The sequence below is a fragment of the Pavona decussata genome, unplaced genomic scaffold (genome assembly GCF_977016875.1).
Source record: "Pavona decussata unplaced genomic scaffold, jaPavDecu1.1 SCAFFOLD_9, whole genome shotgun sequence".
Lineage (NCBI taxonomy): Eukaryota > Metazoa > Cnidaria > Anthozoa > Scleractinia > Agariciidae > Pavona > Pavona decussata.
Window position 1 is genome coordinate 1,486,439 of NW_028145432.1, and position 22,939 is coordinate 1,509,377.

Below are 22,939 nucleotides of genomic sequence, written 5' to 3' on the forward strand. Positions count from 1 at the left end.
CCTTGGGTGCTGGACTAGATTGCAGATTTTCTTTCTAAAAGGAAGCAACGAGTGAAACTCGCCCACGATTGCTACTCGGATTGGGGTCCTGTCAGTGCTGGTGTACCGCAGGGGACCAAACTGGGGCCCTGGCTCTTCCTGGTCATGATAAATGACATCAATGTCAATGGCGTCAACCTTTGGAAGTACGTCGATGATACATCGATGGCCGAGACAGTCCACAAGGGGCAACCAAGTGGAATACAAGCTTCCATAGACGACCTAGTTAGGCAAGCCGAAATAGATAAGTTCCGATTGAATGAGAACAAGTGTAAAGAGTTGCAGATAAGTTTCTCAAAGTCTGTAGATCCCTTCGAAACAGTTACTATTAACAACAAACCAATAGAGGTTGTAACTAGCGTAAAACTTCTTGGTCTCACAATTTCAAACAATCTAAAGTGGAATGCTCACATCGAGAATGTTATCAAAAAAGGAGCCTCTAGGCTTTATCTGTTAAGGCAACTTAAGCGTGCAAAGGGAGATCCTGCACAGCTACTTTGTTTCCATACTACGTGTATCCGTGTCTGAAAATGCTTGCCAAGTTTTCCACAATGGTCTGCCTGAGTATCTCTCTGAAGAGCTAGAGAAAATTCAGCGCCGTGCACTTAGAATTATTTTCCTAAAACTTAGGCTACCAAGAGGCTCTTAAAGAGTGCAACATTACCACCCTCCATCAACGGCTTTAATGGCTGACGGAGTGACTATTCAATGAGATCAAGGACAACAGCCTCCACAAATTACATGGTCTTTTGCCGCCACGTAATCTTAGTACCGTAGCTTTAAGGAGAAAGCACGCTTTTCACGTACCTATTTGTAGAACAAATAGATTTAAGAATAGTTTTATCATTATCTATCTATCTATCTATCTCTCTATCTATCTATCCGATAATAAGAATAAATAATAAAATATAGAAATGAAAGCAAAAAATCATTCACAGAGTTCATGAAGGTGAGAAGTTAACTAATCCATTTAGACTATGAAAATTGACGACTCACACTATTACGATCAATTTTTTTACTATTGCAGGAACGTCGAATACCCTATTTCAGCTATTTACAACACTTCGCTATTTCACTTGTTTATCCTTTTGCTAAAACTATGTCTGGGCAAAATTGGAAAAAACTCTTAAATGGTCAATTTTTTACGTCAATGAAACACTGCTTAATTCTCTGTTGTTGCGTAGTTTATGTTTATAACTTTCTTGGGCGCTTAAGAAATTATCTCTATCTAATCACGTTACAACTTTTCTCTTTCACCTAAGAACGACGGCCTTTGCAAATTCCATTTTCATAATGACCTCCGCAGAAAAACGTTTGCTAATTTACCGCGCAGAAACCGCCATGAATATAAGTTGCACATTGAATATACGATGCTGGATTTAAATTTATCAAGTAGAATTTGAAGAACTTTGAAAACCCAGTCGAAAACTGGCTGCATGCATAGGAATTGAAGCCGCTTTTGTGAACAGTTTCAAAAGGTTCTCCTTTTAAAACTTCAAAATTAATTAGTCTGTGGATTCACCTCTCGGCACTCAATAGTTTATAGTTTCTGTTCGGTCACGACTGTGATGTAGGCGAAAAATTGCTTGCCGCCATCGTCGGATGTTCTAACGATAAAAATAATCGTCCAGACCTTAGTTTTCGTAGAGTGCCGAAAATTATTACTAGTCAAGGCGACCATACGGAAATTTTGACCACTGAACGACAACGAGATGGTTAGCAGCCATAAGTCGTGATGACTTGACAGAAAGGATCCTTGAGCAAGACTGTGTTTGCGGTATTCTCTTTCACTCTGGAAAAGCAGCTTCCCTTTGGGATGAATTTAATCCAAATTGGGTTCCAAGCTTGCATCTGGGACATAACAAGTTGAACAACTCTGGGGACAAACTAGAAAAACAAAAGGAAAAGGCCTAGAGGCTAACAGAAATACGTAAACGTGAGAGGGAATGCGAGGAAGAGGAAGCTGTTAAAGTAAAAATACCGAAGGAAGGCGAATAGGGAGGTGACGGAGAACGAATCCGGGATATTCATTTCGAGGTTGAAGAAGACTGTGGATGAGGAGGAGAATGAAAACAGCATTGGCACGCAAACTGATCCAAGCGAGTTCACATTTTCACGGTGCACTCAAACAGAGGAATGTTGTTACATGGTTGAAACACCGAAACCTTGGCTACCAGAAAAATCCACCGTGTTTGAACAGGATTTCTTTGAGGGAGATGACGAAAAAGTTCGTTTTTATACTGGTTTGCACTCAATGGACGTTTTTATGAAAACGTTTTCTTTTGTTTCGCCGCATGTCAAAAGACGCTCTCTGTCATTGAGTAAATTTTAGGAGTTTGTTCTGGTGTTGATAAAACTACGGCTGGCTGTTCCACACCAAGACCTTCCTTATCGTTTTAATGTTTCAAGACCTGTTGTTTCATGTATTCTTCTCACCTGGTTAACCATGATAGATATTTGTTTATCACCTTTAATTTCCTGGCCAAGCCGGGAACAGCTTCAAAGAACAATGCCAAAATGTTTCATGGATTCTTTTGGTCTGAAAACAAGTGTGATCATCGACTGTTTCGAGATATTCATTGATAGAACATCTAATCTTCTAACCAGCGAACAGACATTTTCTAACTACAAGCATCATAACACAGCAAAAGTGTTGATTGGAATAACACCACAAGGAAATATATCATTTGTAAATGAGGCCTGGGGGGACGTACTTCAGACAAGTTTCTAAAAGAGAACTGTGGTTTTTCAAAAAATAATTACTTCCGGGGGATCATGTCCTCGCAGACAGAGGCTTTACTGTTCATGAGCAGGTGTGGTTCCACCAAGCAGAACTTAACATACCTGCATTTACCAGGGGCAAAAACCATCTAGATCCAGTTTACGTAGAAAAGACATGGAAAATTGCCAATGTCAAAATTCATGTGGAGAGAGTGATAAGAATTCTGAGACAAAAATAAACGATCTTACAAAGTACCCTGTCAACAGACTACCTCATGTGCAACTCCGAGGACAAAAGCAAAATTCCACTGATTGAAAAGATAATCAGAGTATGTGCCGCCCTTGCCAACCTTCGTCCTCCTATTGTTAATTTGGATTGAGTTCTTCACTGGGTGACCAGTCAATAGCCTAACAAATTAATGGAGTTAGCAAGAAACTTAATAGCACTGTATTAAGCAAACTCAATTTTTAACTCGTAAATGCGCGCATGTGCAATGAACGAGTTATAGCGATGAGTGGAGTTTTCCTTGGTTGGTTGGCTGGTTCTGTTGTTAAAGTGCCACTACGATCAAAATTTTGCATCCCTTTTTTTCTTCAGCTTTGGAAAGTAGAAGTGATAAATACTAACCACGCCAAATTTTACATCGAAATTCCAACGGGAAGACCAGTTATTTTAAACGCGAAGTTCAGCTTCACTGTGCCGCCATTACTCGAACGACAAATGGCCGTGAACTACATAGAGAGCTGGATCTAGTTGCACCGACAGCAATATGACGTCATACGCGCACAACAACATGGCCTGCTTTCGAATGTTCGATCTCGCTGAAAGAAGCCATTTCTTTTTATTTTAGTGGCTCAAGGGCCATCTTTACAACGCACACGTATTGTGGGCAACCGAAAGAAACCTAATGGTGGTTGTTTGAACATTTATGGTTCTGAAATACGTCAAAAGGGGGTAATTTCTTCAGACAAATCGTCTTTTTGTACATCGCACCGAAGTACTAAAGTCTGTAAAGACATATCCTCTCGACGACTTCGACAGCTGCTTCGAGGGAAACTCAAACGCAAGGACTGCCATGCAATGCTACTGCCTCGATGCTTACTTTTCCAGGGTAAAGCGATGGACTAAGTGAAGCGATTAGGCCAAGGTAACTAATCGGAAACGAAGTGTTTTCGTGAATGCGTGCAATGAAAGCAAGTGGCGCGGAGTGGTGGTGTGTATGTTTTGTTTATAGCTCATTGTAATGCTTTGTTTGTCCAGTGTTCATTACGTCTACTTCCTATAAGTGTCATGCTTTGGTAAAATAAAAGTGCATAGGTACTCCATTTTATTCAAATAATAATAATAATTGCTTGTGGTATAATAAATATTGACAATCAACTGCCTCGAGTTTTTCGAATGCTCTCTTCGTACAAAGCACCCAACACATTTCTGAAAGACTTGTATGCCGACTGTAAAATACACAGCAAGGCGAGATTTTCGATCTGTATTAAATGAGCAATTGTAATTAAACTGATTGTGACATTGACATGAAAAATTAATCTCTCTATATTGAAACAATCACATGATAAGTGAAAGTACAGGTCAGAAGAAATTTGCAGGCAACTTTCCAGCTGATGTGGACCTGCTGACACTCCAACTTGCAAAGTTCTCTAATGTAGCTATCACTGATTACTGTGAGTCAAGAAGGTCTTGTAGCAATCCTATTTCGTCTGTGTTATTAACTAATTATAATACTATTATTGAGCAGTTTTTTTAAATATCACTTGTAAATATGCTTTGACTGCACCTTTGTGCAGACTTGCAGTGAATATTATGCTGAAAGTTATCTTGTGGGACAAGTCAAGATAATATCTACAATTTAAACCATATTAGTTTGCACTAAAGAGAACAAATGAACCAAACTGACAAAATTATGAGACAGTATTTTGTCCAATACCCTATTCTAAAGAGTGTGGAAAACTACCAGTGCTTGGTAAATTTCATCTTTGTGTTTGAATTATTAATTTTGTATTTGTGCCTTCTTTTGTCTTCTTGGCAAAGTCTGTTATATGGACAGCCAATTTTACAGCATTTTTTGAACAACATAATAAATTTCTAAAAAAAAGTATTGCACTGTTTTGGTATATACCAGAGACAGTACAAAGGCGTCAACAAGGTCACCAAAGCACACCATGGTAAATAGGACTACCCATGGTAAATAATGCCATAGTAAATCTCACTTAGCTTTTAGTTTAGATCTGTCAACGACACTTCCTAAACCTTAAAATACTGGGATCTGTATTATTAGGGTTAGTTTAGGGAAGCATGAAGGCATTTTTCACAGTTACAGAAGATACCTTGTCCAGAAGAATGGGCCAGGATCTTACACTAAGGTTTACATTGTACATAATGTGCAAATTTTTAAATGGAAGGGAGAGGAGGAGAACTACCAGCAAATTTTTGCAATATTTAGCATTGATATCATATCAATATGACAAGTAGGTACTGGTAATGCAGACTGTGTGTGTGACAGTGTGTTTCTTTTTTTAAAGTTGCTGTCATACCCATGTCATCAAGAACCACAATGCTGCAGGCAAGGTGAGAGTAGACAGCAAGACTGGCCTCTGACTTCAAGGGTAAACTTATCTTTATACAGGAAAGGTTTTTGGCCAGTGGGATCACGGCATGCATTCTTGTGCTCTGAGTATTCTCATTGTTCTAATGGTTATCAGAGAGGGCCACAGCAAAAGGCATAACTTTAAATTTGATCTTAGAAACTGCCAACATAGCTGATAGGAGAGTCTTCAAAAAAATATCCTGGATATAGGTCAAGCACATTAATATAAACAGTGAAGGGATTATGGAAATTGTTTACCGATGGCCAATTATTTTGTTGGCTTGTTCATAGTGAGGGAGATTTGAGCGTTATGTCATAACAGCAACAACAAAAACAAAACAACCCCCCCCCCCCAAAAAAAAAAAAATAATAAAATGAAATAAAGTAAAATATGTGGTATTATTGGCATAAAAAAAATGGCTTTGATATTTAAAGCTGGCCCTGTTCTTAGTTCTGGTTATTTTCTGAAGGCCAAAGTAAAAACCCACAGATATCAACATCCAACATAAGAAAGCCAGGGCTATTTGACAGAAGAAAAAAGCTAAACAGAATAGAAAGACAACAAACACATAGTATAAGTATAAAGCATGAAAATGTTTGTGGGGTCATATAAGATAAAACTTACAAGATAGAAAAAAATTAAAATGAAGTTCATGTCGCTGAACAAAAACAAAAAATAAGCTGTGGTTTGTGTGAAAACGTAGGTTAAAGTAATAATTGGCTCTTAATTTAAAACACCAAAGAAAAAAGACATTAAATCTCATTTCTGGTAGAATCTCCAAGAATAATTAAGGTGTATATGTGGAAAGGATGGTCATTCTTTCATAACTATAATATTTCAATTTTATGTCTGTGAACATTGTATGATTTGTGGGAAAATACAATACTGTTACAGCACAGTGTTATGCTGGCTCTTCACACTCAACATGTAAAATGATTACAATTATAGTGTCAGTTTTAGATGAGATAAGAGGCTGGTTTGCTTGTTTCACTCAGATTCACACATCCTCATTGACCAAGGATCAAACATTATTAAAATAACAAATATGGATGAGATATGATGGAAGCCTACTAAGGTTTCCTCCTTAGCTGTCCTCCTAAACTTTCTTATTAATCTTTAGTTTTCCAGCTGCATTTGAGGGCTTTACAACAATTTATTGTTGAATGTTACTTGGACTGTGGCTTTAAAATATTAGGCCCCTCATGATTACTTCATTTACTGCTTGAAAGTTGTTGTAGAATGAGGAAGGGATCTAACCAGGTAATACCTGGTAGATTACAGCCTTGTAGTATTGTAATATTGCAAATATTCTGTAGATTACAGCTATAGCTACCCACTTTTCAACTGAAGTTAATTATACATCATTTTAGTTTTGTCAAAGCTTTATTGAACTATAAAAAAACGAAGTTAATAGTTCTTTTACTCTTGACTCATTATGCAGCTTTGATTGATACTTGCGAACACCATACACGCCACCAACATAACATTAACATGTATTGGTCTGGAGTTATCCATCCTATTCAATATTTTGTTGCTCAAATGCTTCTGCGAATAGTGATTAGGTTCTGTTTACTAATCCCAAATAGAAAACATACCCAGAATATTGAAAAACCATATGTCTACCTCCAATACAGTTGCTGAGTAAAAAATGCCGGAGTGAATTCGTTTCTTCTTCGGCAACAATAATATCAATAGTCTTTTTTGTGTTTGTTAGTGATAAATAATAAACATTGTAATGATAGTAAAACTAGAACATGTGTCATAATACACATCAAAACAATGTCCAGGGTGAAGGGTCAGTTTCTTGAAATGATGCCTAAACCATCAGATGTGAATTGTGCCCTTGGTAATTGATATCACTAGGCTGTGAGGTACTAAAGTGCCTGGGAGCATTATCACCTCCAAAATTGTCTTCAGCCTGGAAAAAACAATTGTTCAATCTGAAGTCGTATGTACGCCTTGGACCTTGCATCTAGTCTCTTGAATCTTCCAATGAGGCTCTTACAATACAAAGTGTCCTCGCAATCCAATGGCCCTGCTGACTTTCGCTTTTTCACTTCAGATGCCTGCTTCACATGTTCTGCTATGCTACTAGCGCTTTTGAGCAAACGATTTCTACAGGGTCCTTCACTTTCTTGCTTTTCTTACTGTGAAAGCTCCATGGCATCCCTTTGCTTTTATCGTTTTTTTCTTTTTTGAAGGCTGATTGACAGATTCTGGCTCTACATCGTTTGAACTTCTGTTTGATCCATTTCCGATTTCAGTTTCACACTCCACAGCAGCTTCTCGATTCAAAGATTCCATGCTATCATTTTCGAAAGCTTCATTTTCTTCTTGTTCCTCTTCGGCGGCACCAGCACTCCCGCCAACGGGTTTTTTCACAAAGTTCGACGTAGTCGATCTTGAAGTCATGTGAGGCTGCAGCCATTCGAGATTTTCGAATTCTCTTGGTGGAACAGCATCACAACCAGAGCCAGAAGGAATGTTCTTAATCTTTTTCAAGTAGCGTCCATACGCAGTGTGCGTGTTCTTGAACTTCTTCTCGGCATCTTCTGGAGTTTTTTTTTAATGTTTTTTTTTTTCATTTAAGTACCACACATTACTTACAACACTAACACTGCTTACAATACTAACATTACTTACAAAAACTAAATTTCTAACAATGCGTAACACTATTTACAATATAGTAACATTACTACAATACTAACTATAAATACAACACTTATGTTAGTTATGCTAGTTATTTTTATAATACATATCATTTTTATTTTTTAACCTAGTTTTCTACAGTTTGTCACTAAGGGAGAAAACACGAGAGCACTATACCGTTATAAAGTATCTAAAGCGTACAGTCTATATTTTTTCCATTTAAGTTTGTGACTGGACTCGTTCTTATTTGACCTCGTTATTTGCCATTCTAATCGATAAACGTAGTTGATCTTATTGGTGAATATTCTAAAAGAAGGATGGGTACCTTTTTGGCGACAATCATAGATACATTGCTTAGCTAAAATTACAAGATGATTTAATAAAAGAAAATCGTCCTTTCTCTGCCAGATTCCCAAAAGAATATCGGTATAAGAAAGTTCCTCTAAGTCTATATTTAGTTTTTTGCAACAACAAATAAAGTCCAGCCAGAAACTCGTAGCATAGGAGCATGTAATGAATAAATGTTCGAGGGATTCGTTCTCACGTTCACAGAATGTACATAAAGGCGAAGTTATTAGACCTATTTTACAGAGGAATTAATTCGTTACTAGGTATCTATTTAAAATTTTATATTGGAATTCCCGCGATTTTGTATCCATGAGGGGCATCTTCTGGAGTGATCCCACACCTTTCGCCAATTATTCTCCAACAATCGGCTTTAATATGTTTATTCTTGTAATCTTTGTTAAACTTATTGTAAAGGCACTCGTATTTCTGTACTTCTTCACAAAATTCTGCCTTATGGACTTGGGCATTGCTTGTGGACGACATTTTCCCGCAAAGAAGTTATATTTTTGTGTTGAATTATGGGATACAAAGTCCAATGTTGTAATAACTTATGGGATATTTCCAGTCACTACGATTGCTACGATCGCAGAAACCAATTCTCATATGGTCGTTTTGATCACTATGATCGCGACCGTCGGATACTTGGGATGTCAGCGATCGTGATCGTTGAACAGAACGATTCTCATTTGATCGCTGGGATTGCTGGTCGCATTTTCCAGCGATCATAACGATTTTATGAGAACCAGCCTGAAAAAGACCTAGCTATCTGAATAAATTTTTTATTTAGGAAAGCTTTTTGTGTTTTTCTATTTTTATTGATGAAATGTGACAACTAAGCATATTGTAAACAAACACATGTCCTCGCAATTAGTGGATGAAATTCGCCCAAACAGAAGCCGCAATAAAATTCATTTGGGGTCCAGTTTGAGCGATAACATCGATTCAACAGAAAAAATGTAAACACTGAAAATTTGCATCACAACACTTGATGTATTTCTATATTTACGTTTACTTAGATCAAGCATTGTGATGCAAATTTTTAGTGTTTACAGGCCAAAATAGCAACTTTAGGAAGGTTAAAACCTTTTCCCGATGTTATTAAACGTGACAAAAGCCATTGTTTGAACGTAGAAAGGAATATAACCATGTGAAAACAGGAAGATTTAGGTCACGTGCTAGGCAACCAAAATCGTTCAGATGTATCAGGTTTCATTTGGCAACAACACGACGCGAGGAAAAAATTACGGAGGTGTTTGGACGAAAAACTGGACACTCTCGTGTCGATTGGCAACCAAGCAAAACCACCACTAAAACGCACACGTCCACCTTTGTATTTCTTCGCGTATCGGAAGGAATCAGAGTGCGTGTGTAATTTAATTGTTTAATTGTCTATACATAACGTTTTCTGCAATGCGGCATGGCGTCCACGAATCCTTCTGCATGCACGAGCCTTTGATTTTATTAAGCAGATACCAAAACATAGTCAGCCCCAGCTGTGCTTCCACCAATGACAGTTACTGTAATTTGGGTTATTCAGTGAATACAATGATCAGCAAAGATATTTTCTCACGGATGCTGAGATTTAGCCGCTATTCCTCGATATAAAACAAACTTACATCGCTTAATAAATAGCCAGTGAGGGAACACAGAGTAACAATTCGGAGAAGGACTGGGGGAGGGTTAATCTAAAGCAGCACCTTCTGGAAATCCACAGGCATCCCAAACCATCAAAATAAAAGTTTTCGAGACACAAAGACGGAAAATACATTTTATGTTTCTCTTGGTCTCTTATCATGGTTTCCTGATGTCATGTCAATATTCTATGAAAAGCCGATGTGTACTTTCTTAACAATTCTGCATTATTTATAAAATTGTAGAGACTTCTCAAGCTCCAGTACCTGAAAATACTGATGACAATCTAACGCAGCATCACTTAGAACCAATGATGCAACAAGAAATAAATGACGTTGGAAAGTTTTCAACGACCTCTAAGAAATTTAGTTCTTCCGCAAATAAGCTGCCAGTTGATCTGAAGTATCACTTGATTAAAAGTCAGTTGGTGCCACCGATTAACTACAAATTTCCAACGCGATTTCTTCATCAGTGCCGAAGAGGGTTTCAGTCACGACACCTCAGTGAGTACTTGTGGATGGTCTACAGCTCTTCAGTAGATGGGGTATTCTGTAAACACTGTGCTTTGATGACACCTATGCATTGCAGGAAAGACAAGGGCGCTTTTGTTAACAAGCCTTTCGTAAACTGGCATAAGCTTCAAGAAAAGGCAAAAAGACAAGAGCAAATGAAGTACCATCACGACACAATGATCGCTACCGAATCCTTCCTTACTTCGGTTGAAAACCAAGAGCAAAACGTGAACAACCGAATAGATGACGAACAGAGGAAGAATATTATCAGAAATAGGCACATCGTCAAATGTTTCAGAAGCCATCCTTTTCTGTGGTCGACAGTGCATTTCCCTGCATGGAGATAACGAAGTCTTGAGCTAAGACAGTTGTGGAAATACAGGCAATTTCTTAGCGGCTCTGCAGATGATAGCTAACCACGACGATGTTGTAATGTTATTGACTAGGGACCCCACGGGATTCTGGGTCCCTGACTGTTTCCCAGGCCACCCCGCGAACTGTTTTGGTGGCCATGTTAGAGTTCAGTGCGAGAGCACGTGTTTGGCAGTTTTCACTTCGTTTCTTTCTTGAGAATAGTTAAAGTTAAGGTTTAGAACTGTGTTAGAGACAGATTTACAACATGGTGTCAGACGTGGTCGATTTTTGAGAAGTGAACGAATTGCAAGAAGGTACGAAAAAGGTGACAAGTTGTGTCCTAATGGCCGAAAGAGATTCCCGCGCACCTGGTCCGCTAGTGCTGGATGCACACGCATCGGAAAACTGGAGGAAGTTTCTAATGCAGTTTGAAATTTACCTTGTGGCGAAAGCGGAAGATGAGAAACCAGATAAACTAAAGGTAAACATGTTACTTCATTGTGCTGGGCCAGAAGCTATCGAGGAGTACAGTCATTTTGTTTTCAACACGGGCGAGAGCAATGAGTGTTATGACGATGTCTGTAAGAAGTTTATGGGGGCTAGGAATGTTATCTATGAGCGATTAGTGTTTAATCAGCGAAACCAGAAGGAGGGAGAGCGAATTGATAATTTTGTGAGTGAACTAAAGAGACTGTCCCTGACATGTGAATTTGGAGATCTAAAAGACTCATTAATCAGGGATCGTATTGTTGGTGGAGTGTTATCGGATGAATTACGAGGCGAATTGCTTAAAAAGCCAGATCTCACTCTGCACAGTGCTCATGATTATTGTAGAACTTTTGAGGCAGCTGAACAGCAAAAGTTCAAGTTTAATGTGCCCACAAGTGCTGGTACCGAACGCTCATCAGGAATTCAGTTTGTGAAGAAGTCAAACGGACAGGGCAGGGCAACTGCTCGGTGGTGTAAATTCTGCAGTTACAAGCACCCATTTAATCAGCCAAATAAATGTCCTGCATTTGGAAAAAAGTGCATGAAGTGTAAGAAAGAAGGACACTTTGCACAGGTGTGCAAAGACATTGCTAAGAAAGGTTCACAAGTTGACACGGCGGAGCAGGAGAATTCTTTTGATGAAGACTGTCAGGGCAAGAGTGAGGATGTGCACACATATTTTGGATCTGTTGAACTGGGAACTGTTTCTGACAGTAGAAAGAGAAACAAAAGCTTGATTACTCTCAAGATTGCAGGAAGAGACGTTCGAATCAAGGCAGACATGGGTGCCGAAGCCACAGCAATCCCCTACAGCCTTTACACACAAATCACTAAGAAACCTCTACAAAAGATTCATCAACCGCTTAAAGGCTTGCTTGCAAAGAAACCCATACACCCGAAGGGCTCTGTATCTCTTCTGACTCAGTACAAGAACCAAAAACTCGATGTGTTGTACCTTGTTGTGGAAGGCAACTTCACACCACTGTTGGGTTGTGATGTCTACCTGGATCTAGAAGTGATTAAGTTTATGAATCTTCAATTAATAGATACACCTGAGCCACATGTTGTGAATTCAGACACATCAAGACAAGATGAAGACCAGAGTACTTTCGAGACTGGCCCTGTGCTGCGTGAATATCAGGACTGTTTCAGTGACAAGCCTGGTAAACTGCCAACCAAAGTGCATTTGGAGATTGATCCTTCAGTACCTCCAGTAGTCCACCCGCCAAGGAAAATACCGATTGCTCTGTTAGAGCCAGCACAAGAAAAACTCAAAGAGATGGAAGAAGATGGTATTATTGTCAAAGTGGAGGAACATACACCTTGGGTGTCATCTATGCTAGTTGTTGACAAAAGGAAAGCCAAAGATAGAGACATGAACATTCCACCATCTAAGGACAATGTTCGAATTTGTATTGACCCAAGGGACCTCAATAAGGCTCTCAAACGGCCTTATTATCCAATGGTTACTGTAGAGGAGGTAGCAAATCGCCTGTCGGGTGCAAAGAGCTTCACGTCCCTTGATGCCTGCAGTGGGTACTTGCAACTCCAAGTTGATGACGAAAGTTCTAAACTTTTAACGTTTAATACCCCTTGGGGGCGTTACCGATTCACGAGACTCCCTTTTGGCATTTCACCAGCTCCTGAAATCTACCAACGAGAGATGGACAGACTTTTTGAAGGGGTACCTGTTCAAATAATAGTAGATGATTTCCTGATACATAGTGAAGATCAGAGAGACATGGATCAGAGGTTGAGAGCGGTGCTTGACAAGAGCAGAGGATGGAAGTTCAACCCCCAGAAAGTGAAACTCAGAGTTCCAGAAGTAAGCTATGTTGGACACATTCTCTCGTCAGAAGGGTTGAAACCGGATCCTGAGAAAATCAGAGCCATTACTCAAATGCCCCCACCTACAGACAAAGAAGGTGTTCTCCGGTTTCTAGGAACAATCAATTACTTAGACAAGTTCATCGAGCACAAAGCTGATCTTCAAGGACCCATCTCACAACTTACTCAGAAAGATGCAGCATTTGTTTGGGAGAAACCACAGCAGGAGGCTTTTGACAAACTGAAATCTGTCATAACTACTGCACCTGTATTGGCCTATTTTGACAACAGCAAGGAAACAGTGCTAAATGTGGATGCAAGTAGCACTGGACTTGGTGCAGTGATCATGCAAGATGGTAAACCAGTTGCATTCAGCTCCAAGACACTAACTACAAGTGAGGGAAGATATGCCAACATTGAGAGAGAGTGATAAGAGAGAGTGGTAATGATATTAGTGATAATGGCTCACAGTACAGCAATACCAGAAATTTATTTGACAGTACACAAGAGTTCAAAGAATTTGCCCAGGAGTGGGGATTCCACCATACTACAAGCTCACCAGAGTATCCTCAATCGAATGGTGCAGCTGAGAGGGCAGTACAGACTGCGAAACGTATCCTAAAGAAGGCTGCAGCAGACCACAAAGACCCATTTGAAGGACTGCTCAAGTATCGTAATACACCTTTTCAAGATATAGGTGTATCACCTGTACAGTTGCTGATGAGTCGTCGAACACGCACAATGACCCCGACTCATAGACGTCTCTTACTACCACAAGCTGCTGGCCCTGACCAAGTTGCTAAAGCACTCAAACCTCGCCAGAACATTTCTAAGAGGAACTATGACAAACAAAGCAAAGATTTGCCTCCACTTGGGGTGGGAGACAAGGTGCGAATTCGTCCAAACAGAGAGCAAGAATGGCGCAAAGCAGAAGTGTTGCCAAGGTCATACCTCTTGGAAGATGACCAAGGGCGTATTTACAGAAGAAATAGGAGACAGATCATCTCAGTTCCAAATGATCAGCCCATGCACTCACCGCTGCGTGATCCTGTAATTCCACCATTTCATGACTCACCCAGGAGTCCACGTTTGCCTGAATTTGACCAACCGGCATCCACAGAAGCAGAAGTACCAACCAAATTCACAGCAGATGCACACAGGTCACCCATTACTACAAGATCTGGACGGCAAGTTAAAAAGCCACAAAGACTCATTGAATCCTGTTAGAGGGGAGATGTCGTAATGTTATTGACTAGTGACCCCACGGGATTCTGGGTCCCTGACTGTTTCCCAGGCCACCCCGCAAACTGTTTTGGTGGCCATGTTTGAGTTCAGTGCGAGAGCACGTGTTTGGCAGTTTTCACTTCGTTTCTTTCTTGAGAATAGTTAAAGTTAAGGTTTAGAACTGTGTTAGAGACAGATTTACAACAAATGACATTTGGAAACAACACTGAGACAATATCCAACTCTCCAGCAGAAACATTACTAATGTTGACTTTAATCCGGAATAGGATCATTGAAATTATTGGACAGGATATCATATTAAAGAATCTGCTAGAGGAAATCAAGGCTGCCAAGCTCTACAGTATAATGGCGGACGAGGTAACGAGTCACAACAAAGAGCAACTAGCGTTGTGTGCACGCTTAATCGACAAGAACAACAATGTCAGGGAGGACTTTATTGCCTTTATTCATCTGCCATGAATAACCGGCGAGGTAATAGTGGAAACGATAGTGTCTACTTTGCAAGGTCTTGGTCTGAAAATAGAGAACATGATGGGTCAGGGGTACGATGGTGCCACTAACATGTCCAGTGACAACGCGGGGGTTCAGCATCGAATAAGAGAGTGTTCGCCAAAGGCTGAATATGTACACTGCAGTGGTCATTGCCAGAATCTGGTAATTTCCCACAGCTGTGCTTTACCACAAATCAGGAACGTGATCAATAAACTGAAGCAATTCTGATTGTATTTCCTTGGAAGCCCAAAGCAAATGATCCATCCGTTTGGAACCAATTCCGAAGTATGAGGAATCAAGTAAATAGGGATATTAACACTGCCAAACAAGATTACTATAAAAACGCATTCAGAAATTGCTCTGGTGATCAACGCAAAACACGGAAAACTGTTAACAAACTGACTTCAGGCAAGTCGAATAAAACCGTTATAAATGAGATAGAATACAATGGGCAAAAATCGGAAAACCAAACTAATGTGGCAGAAATGTTAAATTCTTTTTTTACAGAAATTGGGCCTAACCTCAGCAGACATGTAATAAAGGTTGATAACTCCTTCGCAGAGTTTCTTAGCGAGACTGATAAAGATTTCATGTTTGAAAAAACAACATTTGCACATGTTTTCTCACTCCTATCAAAACTCTGCCGGCCAAAGGCAACTGGTTTAGATAACATTTCAGCGAACTTATTGAGGGAATGCCCTGACTTACTCGCTGAATCTCTCACCGTAATATTCAATCAATCCTTGATAACCGGTATCTTCCCTAATGACTGGAAATCTGCTAGAGTTACCCCACTGTATAAAAACTCTGGGAAGCGTACTGAGCCGACAAATTACTGACCAATATCAGTAATTCCAGTGGTGGCCAAAGTGTTTGAACGCGTAATTTACGACCAGATATATAAATATCTAACTAAGAATAGCCTCACTACGCGTCATCAATCTGGTGTCTGCTCTCAACACTCCATGGTTACGGCACTACTTGAGGCTACTGATAGCTGGGCTTTGAATATTGATCGTGGTTTTGTCAACGCTGTTGTCTTTTTAGACCTTAAAAAGGCCTTTGATACAGTTGATCACGAAATTTTATTACGTAAATTGCAATATTACGGAATACAACGGACTAGTCTTCAATGGTTTACTTCTTACTTAGATAAACGAACTCAAATCTGTGATGTAAATTGTTGTAAGTCAACCCCCAAATTATTGTCATGTGGTGTTCTACAAGGAACAATTCTAGGACCTCTTCTATTTTTGTTATATATCAATGACTTACCGAATTGCTTGCAATTTTCACAGACTAGGATGAATGCTGACGATACCAGCTTGACGTTTGCTAGTACTGACGTTAACCATTTAAATAATTGTCTTAATTATGATCTAAGCAAAGTGTACACTTGCTTATCAGCCAACAAGCTTACTTTAAATCTAACAAAAACAGAGTTTATGCTCATTGCATTTAGGCAGAAGTTATCGAATATTTCAGAGAGACCCTCTCTAACTATAAAGGACATGGCTGTGGAACAGGTAGCATCAGCCAAATCTCTTGGGGTCTACGTCGACCAAACTTTAAATTGGGAATGTCATATTGAAAATATCTCTAAAAAGATTGCTTCCGCTATTGGTGCAATTAAGCGCATAAGATATCTAATGCCATTTAATATTTTAATCAATGTTTATCATAGCCTTGTTCAACCCCACTTTGATTATTGTAATGAGGTGTGGGGAAATTGTAACAAAGGCCTGTCTGATAAGCTTCAAAAGCTTCAAAATCGCGCAGCCCGCATTTTGATGTCCGCTGGATATGATAGCAACTTGGATGATTTGTTCCGGGCACTAGGGTGGCGAAAACACTGCCATCAAAGATTGGATAAAAAATCAATTATGATGTATAAAACTTTAAATGGGATGACACCTGAATATTTAAGATCTAACTTTGTTTTTCGCGATAATTTGAATCCTTATCATTTAAGGAATACTGAAAACACGCTAACTCTTCCATAACCGCGCACTGATTATTTAAAGAAAAGTTTCTCATACAGTGGGGCTCAGTTGTGGAACAGTTTGCCAACAGAATCACGGCAAACAACTTCCTTGAATGATTTTAAGACTAAATTGAAACGCCACAGTTATAAGTAAGCGAGAGGGTAAGGCGGATTATAGCTTTACTTGTCATTGACCTTTTGTAGTTATAATATTGTAGTAATTCGTAATTTTGTTTTTAATATTACATTTTAAGTACTAATTATGTTAAAAGGGTAACGTATTAAAAATAATGTAGACATCATTTTGTGATAAGAATGCAAACTTGTTATTGTGCACCTTTCCGTCAAAGGTCTTCTACAGTCCATAAGTACGAAGGCCATACCAGAGGCAAGTCGCCATAAAGGACTTACTGACATGTGCAGAACTAGATGGGCCACGCGCCGCGTGCCACACAGCATACACGCACTTCTACCAGGCATACCCCTACGTCATTGCAGGCTTAGAAAACACCTCCTGTGGGGCTAATCACGAGATGTGTGGCGAAGAGTACCAAGATGCCACCTGGGACCGAAAGAGCAAGAACAACGCGGTTGCACTGTTGGCAAGTGTAGCAACTTTTGACTTCATTGTATCATTTCTTGTGCTCTACGAATTCCTCTCTCTCACTTGTCAGGTGTCACCGTGAAGCTGCAGGGCCAGTCAATTGATCTTGAAAGGAACATTATTCTTTTTTAAAATAATGTGAGAAAGAAATTACAGCCTTATTAATGACAAATTAAAATAGCAAGAATTTACACTGTCAAATGGCTTCAGGATTGCAGATGTCAAGAGGACTTACAACAAAATAACGTCTAAAATGGACGAGAAATTCGCGCATGTCTATAAGCATGGAGTGAGGGTGGCACGTAACGTCAATGTGGACCCTACGATGCCGAGGGTGGATGGTCGCCAGATCCATCGTTGCAATGCACCTGCTGACAATCCCGAGCAGTACCATGAGCGAAATGTGGCCGTTCCACTTATTAACCATATCAAAGCTGAACTGGATGAGCAATTTTCCGGTAATGAGTTTTCGAGTTAAATCTCTATTGAATTGCTCTTTTTTCCTTTTACCTCCCCATCAGCTCGTACATTTCTTTGTTCGACTGAAGTATTGAAGCTCTTCTTTCCTCCGAACAGATCTGTCTGTGTTGGCGTCAAGCCTCCTCTGTCTCGTAAGGTCAGTGCTGTGTGACAGGACCAGTGATTTGCCAAACACCGATGAGATCATCAACACCTACAAAGATGATCTCCCGTAACCAGAGCTTTTACGTCAAGAACATCTTCGATTCCAGATCAGGAGGAACATAAGTAAAAATGTCGAGCGGTTCATACGGGTGTGGCCCCTTCTGGATTAATATATTCAAGATGGCGCCAAAGCGCATTGAGGGGTGGATAATGAATTCAAGATGGCCCCTTCTGGTTAATAGATTCAAGATGGCGCCAAAGCGCATTGAGGGGTGGATAATGAATTCAAGATGGCCCCTTCTGGATAATAGATTCAAGATGGCGCCAAAGCGCATTGAGGGGTGGATAATGAATTCAAGATGGCCCCTTCTGGATTAATATATTCAAGATGGCGCCAAAGCGCATTGAGGGGTGGATAATGAATTCAAAATGGCCGCTTACGAATTGTAAAATAGAAACGTATGTATGTGTGATCGAAAAGGAGCCATGCATTGGGACCCACATAAGCCGGGCATGCCCGGACATGGCCGTATCTATATGTGATCGAAAAGGAGCCATGTATTGGGACCCACATAAACCGGGCATGCCCGGACAAGGCCGGGCTTGCCAAACAAGTTTTATTGTGCAATACCCTATAAAACCCACGCTGCTGTTTGTTAGCTACCATTCGTGTAATAAGCCAAGCAAGATGATTACTGACTGTTCCTATGAGGTAACTTTTCCTCCCGCCAAGAATCCAAACCTGACAAAAAGGAAACGTGAAGGTAAAGCTCTAAACAAAAATGACAGTAAAGTGAACAAGAAAGAAGAGACAAGTCTTCCCGCTATCCAGTGTATGGCACCATTACCTGAACAACCTCAGCTCAGTGTATCAGAAGAATACGAGAAGGCCGTCACAGACCTCCTTGAAGAGGTGAACATGCCACAACCGCTTCCACCACCGAATACAACAGCCGTAATGTGGTGTCCAATTCACGATACTGTGATGCAATTTCGTACCTCTAAGAATGGATGGCGCTATTTGAAATGTGAAGTGCACGATTGTTGGCTGTTTGCTAGTCAAAGAGAGGCGCCCCCTTACATGGAAGCTGCCCGTCATCAACTCCATCCTGAACTAAAGCAGCAGTTTCCCGTCCTGACTTGTGATTGTGATTATCCTGCTAAACCAGTACTGAAGGTCGGCAAGTCAATCAAGAACCCTGGACGCATGTTCTTGAACTGCAACAACAAGATCAAGTGTAATTTCTTTCAGTGGGCTGATCTTCCGTTATCCAAACGAAACAGAGATTCTCTGGAACGTAAAATGTTCCAACAACTCGTACGTAATGATTACCAGCTTCAGCAAGTTCAGCAGCCTGATCCCTCAGTAAACGCCAAGCAACAACTATTCAATTCTTAATATTTATGTAAAAAAAATGAAGCTTTGTAAACATTAAAAGGTCGAAAGAGTTAGCTTTATAAACAAAGACGAAAAGTCTACCTTGTAAATTATAGAAACTGTCTTGTTTTTAATAAACTGATTTAGGACATGTTGATCACATTGTGTCAGCGTTGGTTATCCAGACTTGGTGGGAATACGTTTTCCTCTGTGATGCATTCGGATGAATTTTATGTTATATGCATTAACCGCATTTATTCGCCCGTTTCTTTTTATCGTCGAAGTGATTATGATTTGCCGCCACAATCTTTCGAATTACCTGCGATCAAGCGCTTTTTTTTTCGGAGCGCGAGAGCACGAGTGCGCGAGGTAGCGGGACGGCATGGGGATGGAAAAAAAAGAACGCCGAACGTTGAAGTGAATAAAAGTTAATTTTGAATAGATAATTTGCCGCTGTAATCTTTCGAATAACTTGCGATCAAGCGCTTTATTTTTTTTTCAGAGCGCGAGAGCGCGAGTATGCGAGGAAGCGGGACAGCGCGGGGAGGGAAAAAAAGAACGCCGAACATTGAAGTGAATAAAAGTTAATTTTGAATAGATGATTTGCCGCTGCAATCTTTCGAATAACCTGCGATCAAGCGCTTTATATTTTTTATCGGAGCGCGAGAGTGCGAGTGCGCGAGTGCGCAAGAAATCTCTCAAGAGACTGTCAACAACGAATTTGCATATGTGAAAAGCGAAAACAAAACAAACTTGTGCTGGTTTCTTTGAGTTGCGCTCGCCAAATCAAGATGAAGTTTTTTCCAAACTCTTTGCCTGATGATGTTAGTTCTTAGACCGTGCACTTTTAGGACCAAAATAAAACCTGATCGCAGGTTTATCTTTCAAACTGAATCATAGTTCTGTGATTAATTGATTTAGCTGGGAACTTTTGCCGCAACATTAATTTCTTTGACGGGCAAGACTCAATCGTCGTTTAAAACTACCGCGTCGAGTGGGATAGAGGCTCTGCTGCCGCATTTTATAAACTTTACCGCATTCTTTCGAACCGGTTTACCTTTTTACCTTTGTTTTTTTTTATGCCGCCACACCGCATTTTTATGGTAATAGGCCAGTATAAAAAGGCTAACAGAATCGACACTTGCATTAACCTCAACTTCAGTTCGCCATGGACATCTCAAAGAAATTTCAGGAAACTCTTGCTATAGCAATTCAAGAAGTCGAACGAGACTTGTCTCTGCCTGGTAACAGTGTGGTCGACGGGACGCCACCGCCTGTCATTATACAGCCGAAACCTCAGTTCAACGGTACAGACCGCCTTGACAGAAATTTCATGGCGAGAACTGACACCAAACATTTGAAACATTCAAGGGAGCTTCTTCTGCGGAAGCGGTTGGCGGAAAAAGAGCAATTTATTAAGGACTGCTCTCTGTTCTTCGTCCATTGATTGAGGAGTAGAACAGAGATTACCAAGACACCAAGGGCTCTTTTAAGAGCCACCAAATATTGTAAAAGCCAATGACCAATGATACGAACTTCACAAAATGGTTCCCAATGCCTCTTATTCGTCAGATTTCAATCTATGAATCGTATTTGTGAGAAAACATTTGGAGACCAACTTTATCTTGGTTTAAAATACTCTTTAATACAAAGATCACACAGTTTTTTTATTACTTGACGTTCTAACAAGTTCCGTGTCAATTATCAAAACTAACATATACCTCAAAGTTTATTCAAGGCTGTAACAAATTATACTATTATATGAACAAGAGACTTCAAGTAGCCTATACTCATGCGCATGCGTAAGAAAAGTTTATGGTATTTATAAAAGAACACTGTTCCACAAGGAAGCCAGTAATGTAACGCGGGTTTTAAGATACAACTTCGTGACACTTCAGTAACGCTGTTTTGCTTACGACCGGATGTGACATTTGCCGGAAGTCAACAAACCGGAAGTCTTTATAGCAGCGCTATGAACCGGAAGTGATAATCATGACACAAATAAAAATAACAAGAAAAACGGAGCCCAAATTTTAACTAATACCGCTCCCTGCATGAGTAATAATGTTTAGTTTAATAATGTTCCCATCGTTTCCTGCTCCATAACCTGGCCACCATGGGTGTTCTCACCTTTCGTTTATTAGATGATTTGCGTGTTGATTCAGGTGCAGTATCCAACAACAAAGGGATTGCCATATCCTCGGGTGAAATAGAAGGCATCGTTTCAATCCGGCGAGGAATTTTGGATTCCAGTGTAGTCACAGATGTCGCAGGCAGTTTTCTTGGTATTTTTGTAGACTTTGATTGAGATGAATTGAAGTCTCTTTTCCTGGACGCCTCTGCAGGTGTACTTTCATCTGTTGTGCCGGATGTCTCTGTAGCAGGCAAAGGAGCTGGTTTGGGAAGGACCACAGTCGGTTTTATTGCCGACTCCGTTTTCATTTGTCTTGTCAGCCCTTGATAGCGCTGTAGAAGTTGATCCAACATGAGGACTTTTTGGTCTTCTGGTAAAGGAGACTCTATGATTTGCTTCATGTCTTGATCTAATCTCGTCAGAGTTGGAAGTTGAGCAGGAGCAGTCAAACGCCTTTCTGTCTCCATGCTCTGTAATAAGTGTTCCGGCATAATTACCATCTTTTGAGCGTGCTTCATTTGAACACTTTACCCAGTAAATCAACAGCAAGGGGTGCAATCAGAGAAGCAAGGGCTAGTAAAAATCCTCCTTTTTGATTGAGCAGTTCCTTCTTCTGTTTAAGGCTCGGTTTCTTGCGGGTCAAATAGGGGAGCTTTGACTTGTGTGGTTTCAATCGTTTAAATGATGGTTTAGGTACTATGATGTTGCCTTTAAGAGGATTTAGAGCCACCTCCCCAATAGCTTCCATTTGACCTCTATTAGCATGGGTTATCATACCTCTTCGTTGCTTTCCATTACTTTTAAAACACGCACAAAGAAAGGGTAGGTGTTGCTGGAATTTGGATTGTTTAGGCATTCCCTGACGCTTTCGTGGTTTTGAATGAGCCGTAGTAGTACCAGAACGTAAGGTCATATTGCCACCGCGTTGATTAACAACTCTTGACTTCACTGTGCGACCTGACGTACATGCAGCCATGATGCTAACTGAAGTCTATGGTTAAAGGTCCATCTGTTTTATACGTTTTCTTGTTTACGTAAACCACGGGGTAAGTTTGTGAAACAGGCAGTATATTGCTACGTAATCTTAGGGTACCCGGCGTTCGCGGATGCAAATCTAACATGAGATAACCGTAAGGTTGCGACGTTGCATCTTGGAAACTTTCCCATACGTAAGGAATGTGTCCTGCAAAGGCTTGTTGCGCTAACATTAGAAAACCCAACGTGTCACAAGGATTATTAAAGGCAATAATGTAATGAGCATTGAGAGAAATGCTTCGGGAAAACTTTGCGGGTGGGAAAAGGTTCT

The 22,939-nt window shown here is 40.1% G+C and overlaps 1 pseudogene; it reads right to left on the reverse strand.

Moving 5' to 3' along the window:
- Positions 1–7,274: 7,274 nt before the first annotated feature.
- LOC146488474 (uncharacterized) lies at positions 7,275–8,841 on the reverse strand (annotated as a pseudogene).
- Between the last annotated feature and the right edge of the window lie 14,098 nt (positions 8,842–22,939).